Source organism: Mchenga conophoros, linkage group LG1 (genome assembly GCF_057382185.1).
Source record: "Mchenga conophoros isolate Kocher_MC1m ecotype Shallow Benthic linkage group LG1, M_conophoros_male_GT1.1, whole genome shotgun sequence".
In the NCBI taxonomy this organism is placed as follows: Eukaryota; Metazoa; Chordata; class Actinopteri; order Cichliformes; family Cichlidae; genus Mchenga; species Mchenga conophoros.
The window spans coordinates 10441818-10455451 of NC_140526.1; the positions used below are offsets into that span (position 1 = coordinate 10441818).

Here is a 13634-nt window from a genome sequence, read left to right on the forward strand (position 1 = left end):
AAGAATTAAAAGCAAAATCAATAAATAAAAAGAGAGTTGCTGCTTAGAGAGATCCAAGAGTCAGTAATTAAACCCATACAAAATTTAACTGAATGGAACTAAATATATGGCACTGCCCGCTTGTGTATTTGTGATCTTGTTTTTACACTCTTGTTATACCCATCTCTGTGTGAGTCTGCCATCTTCAGCTTTCCTCCTTGTACTTTTTTTTATTATATGTTTGTGCTGATTTTTTTCAGCTTGAGCCACTTGTGTAGTTGCCATGTTCCTGTGCCTGTACATCAGTGAGCATCTGCTCTTTCAACAAGGTCCCTATGGCCTCAAATGTCAGACCAAGCAGCTGCCAGACAAGTGCATTGTGCAGCAGGCTTGTGTTTTGCCTCCTCCCATCCCTCCACTTCATGTTCTGTGATGTTAACTGTGATTGAAAGTAAGTAGGCAGCAGCAACTGGAGGAGGAATGATGAGAAAGGTCTCTGTTTTTAAAGAATTCTGTTCTTGCAGTACTGGACGGCTGTTCTCCGGGGCTTTTGGCCAGGTGGGAGTAGGCGTTATGTTGTGCATTAGGAACAGCTTCCTCTGCCCCCTTGTGTGAAAGACCCCTGCAATGGAAAGCCATTTGTAGTTCATCAATGCTGAGGTCCATGTACTATAGATTATCAGGGGACAAACAGCATGTGCACTTGAATCTCATGTGTGCACATGTTTGAATATGGTTCTGTATGCTCTTGTACACAGATTGTTGATTCCCTGCTGTTTATCATAGTATGGCTAGTGCAATAATATGTCACTGGATGCCCGTTTCAGAGTATACATTGTTTTGTGTATTTCTTTGTGTGATCAAGTAGTCACAGGGTGTGAGCACTGATGCGGAAGAGATGGAGGGTGAAGAGACAAGCAGGTACCCCCCTGGAGGGACCTTGGGGGCATCAGGCCAGGGGTAGCCCCTCTAGCTCCCTCACAGCACACTCTGGTTTGCTCTCAGACACTGCTATTGATTTGTCCACTAGATAAGACCACAGGTTAGCTGCTCTACTAAGTATTGCTCTTTTCACCTCCCTTTGGCTGCAAACAAATCCTGGAGACTGGTTCCATTTGATGTTAGCTGATGTTCCTTTAGACTTTTTTTTTCTACCAACACTACTTAACCATGGCATAAAGCAGGTATAAGCCATCACAGGGCACTGTGAGACTCACTCTTGCCCCATAAATGACCCAACCCTAAACTAGCATACTTCTCTATTGTCTTATCCTGAAGCTGTAGGAAGCCATGAGTTCAATTCTGTGGCAGGTCTACAAGCTGTGAGAAAAGGGACTTTAGCTGTCAATCAATCCGCCTTCATTTCAGGATGCCAGAAAGTACAAATTCTGTGTTAATTCAAGCCTAAAGTAGATTAATCCAAACCGTAAGTTGAAATTGTGCCTGTACTCTGGTATATGTGATCAACATGTGCAGCAAAGTGTAAGGTTTGAACCTGACAGATTTAGATGGGAGCCAAGGCAACTCTTGATCAGCCTAAGACAGTTCATCTCATTGCCAAGTTCTTATGTGATCGGAAGTCAGTCGGCAGCACCTCAGTGCTCACTGACAGATGGATGAATCAAGTCTTCAAAAGGCTTCATCGATGACACATTAACATGAGCCGAGCTTCCTAGAGGACTCTGAATTCTGAGCTGTCACAGGTGGCAGATGAGATAAAGCTACTATGCCGCTCTGCTTGTTTCGTAACATAACCTAACTCATGTTGAGAAAAAAAAGTTGGCACCTGCTTGACATCAATTAAAAAGCAGTTTGAGATGTGAGGGATGGCTGTTGTAGCATGTCTTGTATTTTTAATTAAAACAACCTCCTCTGAGTCATCATCAGCTTTTCATGTGTCCGAAGTCAGAACAGGTGTGAAGGTAAAACAAAGAACAGTGAAGAAAAGGAATACCACAAGGGTGTGGGTGTAACATAACTTCCCACGCATCGTAAGCCAGTATGTCCTTACAAGACATTGCAACATGCTTTATCATTGTTAATCAGAAAACTACAGTGTAGGACAGCAAAATACCAGCTTGTCATATTGTTTGTTTTTCTTTTGCTCTTAGTTACGTGTCATTTATCATGGCAGAGAGCCAGAACTGTTAGTGTGTGGTAAACTGGTTCTCTCTTGGATGAGAAATTGAGGCTGTTACCAGCAATGTCAGTAGCTGAGGGTTGCATGCAAAATTTAACTGAATGGAACAGGCATCATGAAGGATATCAATAATTTTGAATGGTAAATTTTTAGACTACGAGATATTTTCTGGTGCAGTGGCATAGCTAGAAATGTACTGCCTTTTTCTCTCCGATGCATTGCAGCAATTTGTCAAGACATAACAAAAGCTGCCAAAAGTAACAGCTCAGATGCTGTAGTTTGAACACAATTAAAATAATAAAATAATAATGTGACCAGTAGAACCATAAAGCATTTTACTAACCTTTGATCCAATTTTTACTGGACTCTTATTAAATCAGAATCAGAATACTTTATTCATCCCTGAGGAAATTATGTAACAACTGAAACAGAATGCATGCCGATTGACTCATGCGCACAACAAAAGATAATGGAGAAGCACCGAAACTCATAATAGTTTGAATCAAAACTGGAAGCATTTTACACATGACAACCCGGGGGCGATCGTGGCTCAAGAGTTGGGAGTTCGCCTTGTAATCGGAAGGTTGACGGTTCGAGCCCCGGCTTGGACAGTCTCGGTCGTTGTGTCCTTGGGCAAGACGCTTCACCCGTTGCCTACTGGTGGTGGTCAGAGGGCCCGGTGGCGCCAGTGTCCGGCAGCCTCGCCTCTGTCAGTGCGCCCCAGGGTGGCTGTGGCTACAATGTAGCTTGCCATCACCAGTGTGTGAATGTGTGTGTGAATGGGTGGATGACAGGTTGTGCAAAGCGCTTTGGGGTCCTTAGGGACTAGAAAAGCGCTATACAAATACAGGCCATTTACCATTTAACCCAAAGTGTCCAAAATTCCAGTACGTCTTAAAAAGCAGCAAAAACAAAACAGAAAACATGGAAGGTATTAAAAAGAAAGAATTACATCAGTCACTGATACTAACACTACCTAAAATGTGTAATTAATATGATAATTAAATGCAGTCAAAGGATCGTGGCAAGTACTGCTGCTAAAAATCATGCCACCCTGCTCGACCCTTTTGTTTAAAGTGTTATCATATCTACCATCTGCATAGAAATTAATTGATATATTAATCTTCTGTAAAACTGTAGAGATGCTACTTATTGAAATATGGAGAATGCTTTTGACCTGCACTCAAAAAACTCTGTTTTAACATTCCACTTTATATGAGACTCTTAGCTACTCATAGCTGCAACTTTTTATCTACTTATCAATAGCACTTACCTGCAACATGAATGGGGAGGACAGGGACTAATTGCAGGGACAAATGTTCCTGACTGTGGGGTTTGTAGTTGTCTGGGCCTAGTCCAGGCCCTGTTTATCTCAACCTCTGTTGGCAGTCATACACACACCACACACACTATGCTCTGATTTAACCAGAGGCAAAGCCCTCGCAAACCCTCACTCTTTCTCATCAAAGATTCATAAAGGCAAGGTTCTCAATGATTTTCTGTCTCTTCCCGTATTCACAGCTTGTTGTCCTCACCCTCCCTGTCTCCTGCCAGTCAGACAGCGGAAGTCAGACGGAATTACAGCTGAAGTGGCCGCTGGCTCTGTGTGCGTGTGTATGTGTCTATACGTGAATGTTGGTTTCTGTGGGTTTATGGCATGTGTGCTTGCACTGGTAGGCGTTAGGTGCAGAAACGGGGTAGCACATGGTCACAAAGGCAAGGACACGGATGGACAGTGCCATGTTGATGTTGTACTAAAAATGTTAGTAGCCCCCATGTGGGGAAAAGAGTTAGTCCCCACCCTCTCTTCTCTTCCCCTCATTCACTCCTTCCGCTGTTCTTTGTCTTCCTTTCCAACCCCTGAGCCCTGTGTGCTGTGGCAGCTTCCACACTGGATCTAAAACTAGCTCAATCAGAGCCCCACTCACCATGCCCAGGGCACACCATCTGTAGCCCTCTGAGTCCTTCCGTGTGTGTGTGTGTGTGTGTGTGTGTGTGTGTGTGTGTGTGTGTGTGACTATGTCAGTGTGTATTTACCTCCCTATTTATGTGTGTGTCCATTTGTGCGCAAGCTTAGAAGCATGAGTGTGAGTATGTGTGTCTGCAAACCCAAAGCACCGTGCCTCAGCCTGTTAGTCTTGGTACTTACCAGGCTTAGCCAGATGAGGGCCACTCAGCCTGGATCTAATTCCTTCGACTCTGGCAGCACTTCACTCCTGGCTCTTTTTGCCTCTCAAGTGTGCATCTGTGACCTTGGCTGACATCAGCGAGGGTTAAACTGTGGACTTGGAGATGTGGCCACAGTGATTGAGCTGTAAGCTAGTTTCTGGATCAGAGCTTCCGAACAGCCATCTGGGTGTCTGTGGGGCTCAGAAAGAGGTTATCCCTCTCTTACACCCCACAGCTGACCCTGGATCAGCTGTGACAGCAGAGAATTTAGTATGAAGCATCCTCGCTGGGATAGGTGGTACACAGTGGGGATGTTTGTGGAGTGAAAAAAATCATTAAGAGGGGAAACTAATAAAGTTGATCTCTGTTACCATGTTAGCCGTAATCCCTGTGCTTTTATTATGAAGAAGTCTGCTCATCACCTTTGATGTCTTTGTGGCAGATAGCCCAACCTGTATTGGCTTCAGCTCTTATTTTTTCTTTGTAACTGCTTGAACAATGAACATCACATGCATATTTCTTTTTTCACACACCAATAAAACTATGACTAAGGGTTAGGTTCTATGAAACACAGTCCTCAGTTTTGCCAGTGTGGTAGTTATTACACTGTGTACCGATATTGTCAATACAAACAGAATATAATTAAGTACCTGTTAGACCACAAAGCACTTCTTTTTCAACACCCAGAACACATTTCAATGAGTGATTCACATCATCATGCATCAACTTATCTACATAGACAGGTACTTGAATAGTGCCACCCAAACACATGCACCCCATTGTATTGCACTGTGTGAACCTTTTGCATCCTGTTCTGTGCAGTGCCTCAGGGCCTAGCCTGGCTGGTCTTCCAAACAAATTGCTGGCTGTTCACAACGTTTTAAATGCTGAGTCCCTCTAATTACACTATTTACTTAATAGGGTGAAACAAAACTCGTGTTCACGCAGCAGGAGTACCAGGTGATGCAGAAGTTCAAACACCTGGCGAAAAGCACTCCTCTGGCACGGATGCACAGTATACACATGTGCATGCATGAATGCACACACACACTCACATACTGTGATGCAAATACTAGAGGTTTCTTTCATGGTTGGATTAGACACTTTACCAACTTTTGGAATTTTTTTTTGTTCATACTTTCTTGTTTACTGTGGGAAAAGGCATCTGGAAAAGTGTAGCTCATTAGTTACTGTATACCCAGTCTGACATTTTCGGAATTAGTTCTTCCTCTACTGTAAACAGAGTGAGTAATGCCCATATGGGAATGTGTGCATCATCTCCTACTTTGTGCTACTCCTTTGTTTGTTCATTTTAAAGGTTACACAAAAATGGCAGATATGTTTACCAAATATAAAAAAAAATCCTGCTTTTAATGCTGTATGCATACAGCATTAAAAACAAGCACTTTGCTGTTTGTTTTTGTAGGAACTTTTCAATGATTGTCACATTATAGCCTATTCCTGGACTAGACTAGTTTATGAGTTTGAAGATTTATGACTGTTTCAGTGGGGCGTGTTTACGATCACTGGTTTGCTGTGCCTATTATGTGATCTCATTATGACAAGCTGTGTCAACATTGATGTGACAGTTTAAATGCAGTTTTAACAAAATGTAATATTTATCCAAATATGTTTCCTGCGCTTGAAAAGTTGCTCGTTTGTTCCCATGCTTTGTTTAAAGAGGATAGCAAAGTCACTTTCTTTCTTTAAAGAACTGGAATATACCCATTTATGAAACCCAATATCTGTTGTGCAACTGTTTGAAAACTTCTATCTCACAGTTGTGCTTTAAACAAAGACTCCAAAACTTAACAACACATCCCCTAGAGAAAGAAGGATGACTTGTATCTAGGCAATTTAGGTTACAATACACTATAATTAGCTTTGCTAAGTTGACCCTGCCATTGTCACCTGAAGACAGGTGGGAATTGTGCCTAGGCTGAAACAAACTTATCATATGACTGGGGTCAGGTATTGTCCAGTGGCTCAGTTGTATTGCTTTTGAGGCAAGCCTCATTCATCATCAGCTTTATTGCACCATTCAGATGATGCCCACAAGGCACTAACACTTGGCCAAGAGGGAGGGAGCATACAGTGCAGGGTAGGGAGGGATAAGGGTTAAAAATGATTGTTTTACAAGATCACTTTCCGCACAACAAGTTTTCACAGCAATGGTATGCCATTTCTCTGAAAAGCTAAGAGTTACCGCTCCCAATGCCACATTAACCGTCTTCCGTATTCCATGACAGCAGATTTATAGCCTTCCAACGGCGAGCTGCGAAAAAGTGCAATTGCTCGCAGGCTTGTAACCTCTTTACCCTCGTCATCAAGTCCCCTTGTTGCTCCATTTTCTCTCCTGGGCTTCATAAATAAACAGCATCATCAAGAAAAACTTTTAGTGTCTTTTCACAACCATCTCTAATTGGTTTTGCATGTATACATAGAAATGTTTCAACCTGGTATTTAGCCACGTGTAACTGATTTTGGTCCATGTGTTCAGCTAGGCCAGCATTCCTGCATAGTGTTAGCTTTGTGGTATTACTAAAAGTGATCAGAATGAACTTTTTTTTTCTTTGATTTGCTTTGTATTTTTTACTTTTCTTCCTGTTGAACAATTTTGTATCCTGGTACAAGTAGGCCACAGCTCCTCTCATTCCTCTCTGGACAACCAGTCAACGTGGAGCATGCAAAACAGATATATAACCTTTATTTTCCTGTTGCTGTTTCTCTAGCTCTCTAGCTCTCTCTCTCTCTCCCACACACACACACACACACACACACACACACACACACACACACACACTTTCTCTCTGTGAAGTTCTCTCACAGACATTGACACACAAATGCACACAGCCTTAAGCGGTGATCTGTCTCTTCAACCCTTGCCGGAAAAGAAACGGCCAGGAGGATCCTCTCTGTTTGTCCTAAAACTCCCTCTTTTTTTTTTTTTTTTATTGGAACCTGTTTGCATTTGAACAATAGTTGTCTCCTCATAAATTTTGCGCCTGTGTTGACATTAGACCACATTCCATCCCATTGCCTGAGGAGGAGAAAGAGCAGGCCAGGGTGTTTGGTAATTTGTTACACTGTTAAGCACCTAATGGACATCCACCTGGTTTTTGAGAGTAGTAGCTGTAGTTCAGGGGCTTGCCTCTGTTGTACCTCAAGACTGCAATAGTATTTTATTGCTGCCAATTATGAAGTCTGTTTAGAGGCTACCTAACTCTGTGTGTGTTTTTGTGTTACATCTGGTTCTCCCTGCTCTAAATGGGGCAGCCAGCCAAACCGCATCAAACAATTAGGGTGTGAAGCAGGTACAGACTGTGCAGGTATAACAAAACTTCCCTGTTTCTGTTGTTGACTTCAAGTAACTCTACTAAAAGTACATGGGCCGATGAAAGCTCACGGTCCTGTGTTTCCAACTGGCTGGGGATACCAGTAATGAGCCTTATTTGTTTCATGTGGTTTAATGAACAGTCCAGACTGCAGCTGGCAAGAGGGAGACCTCACAGAGTTTGAGGAAGGTACCCGTGTTCCCTGGCAGAATCATTGTTCCCAGCACCAGCAGAGCCATTGTGGCACGTGAGTGGGTGGGTGTGTTGAAAGGGCCACGCGGCACCCACTTTATCTTTTGCCCCTCCTTCTTGCTCATGCAATTTTGCGTGGTTTCTGCAACCATTAATTAAAGGGGAAAAGAGTGCATCAGATGTTAGTTTTATTAGCCTAGGCTCCTTAGAGGGAATCAAAATGAAAGGAACATATGTCATGCATTTGATGATGCCCCTCCCTCTCCATTTCTCTCCCCACAATTGCCCACCTCACACATTCACAAAGTGTACAGTCAGCAGCTGTCTGCAGACACAATAGCATTTGATTGATCCTGAGGAAACGGTTAAGACGCTGCCCTACCCACGCTTTCTTTCTGGCTGGCTGGCTGGCTCACATTTTGCACCACTTTACATTTAACGCTGAATGTGGCAGTGATTGGGATAATAGGATGGTGGTTAGGGATCTAAGGCACTGTTCACGCTCTAATGAGGACAGTCCTCAGAGCACCCAGGACCTTGGAGTCCTGGGTGGTGTATGTTGAGATCTAAAGCCTGACACTTAACAGGTTGGACGTTGTTCTGAAAATTATGCCCCTGTTATACTGGCCTCTACACAACATCATTAACAGAAAATTTCCAAGAAAAAGTTTGTGCACCCTTTGCATTTTCCAGTTAATTACTTGTAACCTTAATCTGATCTTAATCTAAGCAATCTTAATCTAAGCAATCTTAATGTAATATGTAAACCACTGTGCCAGTAACTTTTCAAAAGCTACTTTGAGCCACTTGTTACAATAAAGAGATGTGATTGATAATATTAGTTGCAGACATGTCCTTCTCTATCCAATACATATGGAAAGTTTTCCACATTTTGTTATATTTCAGGATTTAAGAATCTTTTTGACATGGATTAGTTTACCAACAGTGTTCCACAATTACATCACAAAAATAAGGTTTTTGTAATATTTTACTAATTTGCTAAAATGAGAGGCTGAAATATCCCATTTCCATTATTAGTACTTGAATAAAGTACCTTTGGTGGTAGCAGCCTCGAGTCTCCTTGCACATTAAGCTGCAAGCTTAGCAAACCTTTTGTTGGAGGTTTCCACCTATTTTCTTGAAAGAATTTCTGTAACCAAATTTGATAACATGTTGATTCACAGCCATTCTCAGGTCTCCTCAGAAATATTCCTTTGAGTTCAAGTCCAGTGTTTGGCTTAGACGCCCCAAGACTACTGCAATGCTTTGTTTATGGAAGACAGTCTTTAGATTTCAACAAGGTTATTCCTGTGGAATAATCTTGTTGTTCATTTTTTCATCCTTGTCTCATTAATAGGTTTACTTAAATCTTGCCAGGATAAGATTCATACCAAAAAAAAGATTGATGTCAGTGGAAAGACAGCAGTGAAAGAAACCACAAAAGAAAGAAACCACAAAAAAGGTTAGAACCACTGCAACACAGCTCAGGTTTGTGCAAGATTGCCTTGATCTTCTAGGGAAATGTGCTGACTGCAGATGAAAAAAAAATGATGGATTTTTTTTTCTTTTTTGTTAGAAAAATGCAGGTACATTCAGATTTTCATTTACCTTTAACAGCCTGTTCCATAACCGATTGCTCAATATGTTTAATAGAAACATGAAAGGTACAACAGCGTGTTATTAGTTTAGTCAGATCTTCTATAATTAGGATTTGGAAGATCACATCACTGCTGATGAGAAATTCTCTTAATTCCAAAGATATACCAAACTGTCTGTTGCCCTTGCAGCTTGCAAAACACAGCACATGAATAAATACTGTCTGCCCATATCTCTTAGCCATTATACCGTATCAAATCACATACAAAGACAGATGTGCTTAATCACTCATTTCTTACACAATATTGTATATATAGAATGTAGATGGATAATATACTTCTTTCTTCTCACTCCTTGGGACTTGATTGCATGCCTTACCTTCAGGGGCAGGCTGATTTATGAGACACATGCCTGTTTTTTCATGACTTGTTTGATTGCATTCTCAGCTATCGGGCACATAGGCTGCCAAAACCATAAAAATTCACACCTGCACAGAACTCCTAGTCAGATGAACATCAGGCAAAGCATGGGGAAGCAGGTGATCTGAGGTATGCTGTTTCCCTTGATCATAATCGCAATGACATGATTGATTGATGTTCATTGTATCTTTACAAAAGCCTTCTTTTTAGGTCCAGTTTGAACGTTGCGTAGGGCTTGGCACACGCTTTGGTCGTGAATCTCGGTACACCACCCATTCTAATACTGTTCTCTAAGCTTGTGTTTTTCTTTTAGTTGCTAACGATACAAATATGAAAAGTAGGAAAAATATAACTTCAAGTTCTCACAAGTTTTAAAAAGATATCTGCCATTGCCTAATCATGTCTTGAATGTACCGAATCAAACAGCCCAAGCTGTCTATTCCCATGTCATTACAAATGACCTTCTGTAGAAATAATGCAATAAGTGTTGTCTCCTATCTACATTCTCTGGGTACTTTTTCACTTGCCCTGACACAATTGTGCATTTATCAGTGTAATTGCATGAGTCGGAAGCACTGATGTTGTCTATTAGGCGGATTTCCATCCTGTTAAGAGCAGAGGGCCTTTTAATGTATGGCCCTGGTTGAGTGTACTGCTACACAATTACACACTGGCCAGAGATTGAGTGGGCTGATGATGCTGTTGATTGGGATGGTGCTGATGGCAGTGATGATATTGGACCACCCTGCACTCTTCTAACAAGCCTTTCAGAGAGCATCTAAGAGGGAAACAACAAAGTGAAACTGAGGTTAATCATTTTATTTACTCCCTTTTTCTCTCCCTCTCGTTCCCCTACCTCTCCTTCTGCCTTTCCTTTCTTTAACCAAGTGATGGAGCTCGGACCATGGAGCGGGGGGGAGGAAATCGATAGGGAGCGCATTACAGTAAAACGTATTGATTAGGAGACCTGCGAGCAGTGTGTTGGTCGCAGAGATGGTGGAATGATGCAATGCTTAAAGGAATTTATCCTTTGACTTTTACATTAACCTTTTATTGACTGCTTTGCCTGTCCATAATTAACACTCACTTTAGCTAAAGTGGTTAGTTTGAGCGCAAAGGGGGCTCCAGCCCTTATTGCAGCAAGGGCCGTGGCGCTCCCACCCCAGCCGCAGTTCAAGTGCACTGTACTGCAAGAAGGGAAAGGCCTCTGAAGAATTGAGGCGATAGAATGCTAGATACCTTTCACATTAGCATACCATTTTAGCGGGGGCCTGCTAGGCTATAAGGTTTCAGGGCAAATTGAAATGAGTGATTGTATTGCCAATCTCTCTTGACCGAGCGCCAGATGGGATAGTTAGGCCCATATCTGTCTGGGGTTAATCCATTGGAACAGCCTGGACTCACAAACACAACCTCTCCCTCCTCCACCCACACCCTCACACGCACATACACACCTCTTTGTCTTTGACCTTAACTTTAAGGTGGACTGTTCTGCCATGGGAAAGTCTTTTGGTGAGCCTTGTTTGTACGCCACTGTGGCTTAGACAGAATTTCTAGCAAGAGCCCACGAGAGCTTAAAGCACCTCGCTTGATATTGACTTTTTGTTTGGTTCCATTTTAGCAGTCAGGGGACGGTACTCTGTGAACAGTGATAGACTGTGTAAAAGTGCGTGCTGAATTACCTACACTATATTATCTTTGATAGTCTTCCAGTCTCGATATCTTTTATATCTCTGGTAAACCTGGCACCTTCTATTTGCAAGCTAATGCTGCAAGATCTGTTGTCAAATAAATGCAGTATCTCTGTTGAAGTGAGCTACTCAGTTTTTTTTTTTATTGTATGTAGCCTTTCATTATGAGTCAGGGAAGTAGAGAAGAAGCAAGTGTTTTCTCTCATAGCTCTGGAGTTTGAATACTTAATCACACCAAATCAAAAGCCTGGGTTCCCTTGGTCTATGGTGTCCTCAAGCTGATGTCAGCAGAACCACAGTTTGTGTGTGTGTGTGCATGCTGTCTGGGTCAGTTTGCACTTGCACACTCTGTAGATACGTATGCCAGCCATGTCCCCCTCCTCCTCCTCCTTCTCTGAAGTGGTGCTTCCTTTAATTCGCACCCTAAATAAATGATGAGAACATTTAAACACACGGCTCGTCGCAAAGCCCCAAGGTCGCCTAATCGTATTATTTATGAAGTGATGTGCTACATAATGGTACTTAGTGCATGTTAACAGATGCTATTATCAGGCCCTGATCCAGAGCACAGAAGATATATTGGACAGTGGATGTTAATGCTGCTCCTCACCACCATAATGCAGGAGATCCTTAAAGGGCTAACCGCACCAAAATGCAGCACTTAGGCAGAGGGCCAGTTAAACATTAAGTGGCTCATGTGAATATATATAACCACAAATTGTGGCAGCCCTCGGTTGTCCCCTAACACTTGAACATTCCCTCATCCCATCCACAACCGATCCTCATATCCTGCTCTTCAGCTCTCTGTGGCCCCTCCTTCAGTCACTAACCACAAGGTGGTGGTGACTGTGTGCATTTGTCTGTGTTATGGGTTTGTTCGGGGGGTTTTAGGGTGTGCATAGGGTAAAGAGATATGACAAGACAGACCCTGGCATAATGATTGAATGGAAAATATAACTGACCCCGTTTCTGTAGATAGGAAATCTTAGGTCACTATTCACAAGCACACAAGGACACACTACACACGCAACATACAAATGCCATCCTCCAGCTCTCCCTCTTGCACCTCCAGGTCAGAGGTCACCCTCATCTGTCAAGAAGCAGAGGGAGGGTAGATTTACAATGACAGCAGAGAGCAACACAGAGTCACAGCAGTAAATATTTACACAGGTCTAACAAAAGATGTGGCTAAGGTCTGTAGGGGTTCCAAGCATGGTGGAAATTACAACTAACCTCAGATTGTTAATCATACAAAAATCACGCAGTGACATGAAGAGGCAGGATTTCTCACTGCTCTGTCATTATTGCAACAAGAGAGAGTGATGTTCTTGTGAAAGCATCCTGCAGTGTGTGCCTGTATGTTTGTAAGATGAATGGGGCATTAATCATGATACATGATATCATGGTTTCCCATCACCTTAATGCTGTTGCAACACTTCACTGATGTGTCACATCTCTGTTTTTCTCATCTCCATTCAGTTCAAGTTTTACTGGCTTGGGAGTTTCCAAGTATTTCAGTAGTTTCAAACCAAATTGCATGCAGACACATCATTTAAATGCCCTCAACAATATCTAGTGAAGAGAAAAACATTTCTTTGTTTATTTGTAATAAAACTGCATGCTGTTTCTTTTGTGGATCATACAGAGACAAACTTACTCTCCTGTCCTGCTGGTTCTACCTGGACAAAGTATTACTGTGAGTCATGAAAACAAAAGGAGGCAGAAAACTGTTAAAAAACTTGCTTCTGGTCAAACTCACAATAGAGATTTTGGCTTTAAAAACAAGTTTAAACACACACAGACATCATTGCCTAAACAACTTGACTTTTTTTGGAAATTACGCCCTTAAATTGCTCTTCATTGACTAGATAAAAACACGATAGAAAGATCTCTGTTTATCTTTGTCTACTAGAGTTCCACCATCATTGACAAGTATTAGTTAGTGTTAGTATTTACTTGTAAACACATCTCATAAAACTTTCAGGTGAAAGCCTGGCTTTGGCAAGCTGTAGTAGGATGCAAATATAAATATAAAAAATAAAAACATGAAGAAAATTTTGTGAGTGGGGTGAGACGTGGCCTTTTGGTGATGAGTCTCTACCTACTTGTGCTT

The 13634-nt window shown here is 42.0% G+C and overlaps 1 protein-coding gene across 1 annotated transcript in view; it reads left to right on the forward strand.

The window, feature by feature from the left end:
* Window positions 1-13634, forward strand: part of fto (FTO alpha-ketoglutarate dependent dioxygenase) — a 114699-nt gene that overhangs the window by 98767 nt on the left and 2298 nt on the right. The window lies entirely within an intron of this gene.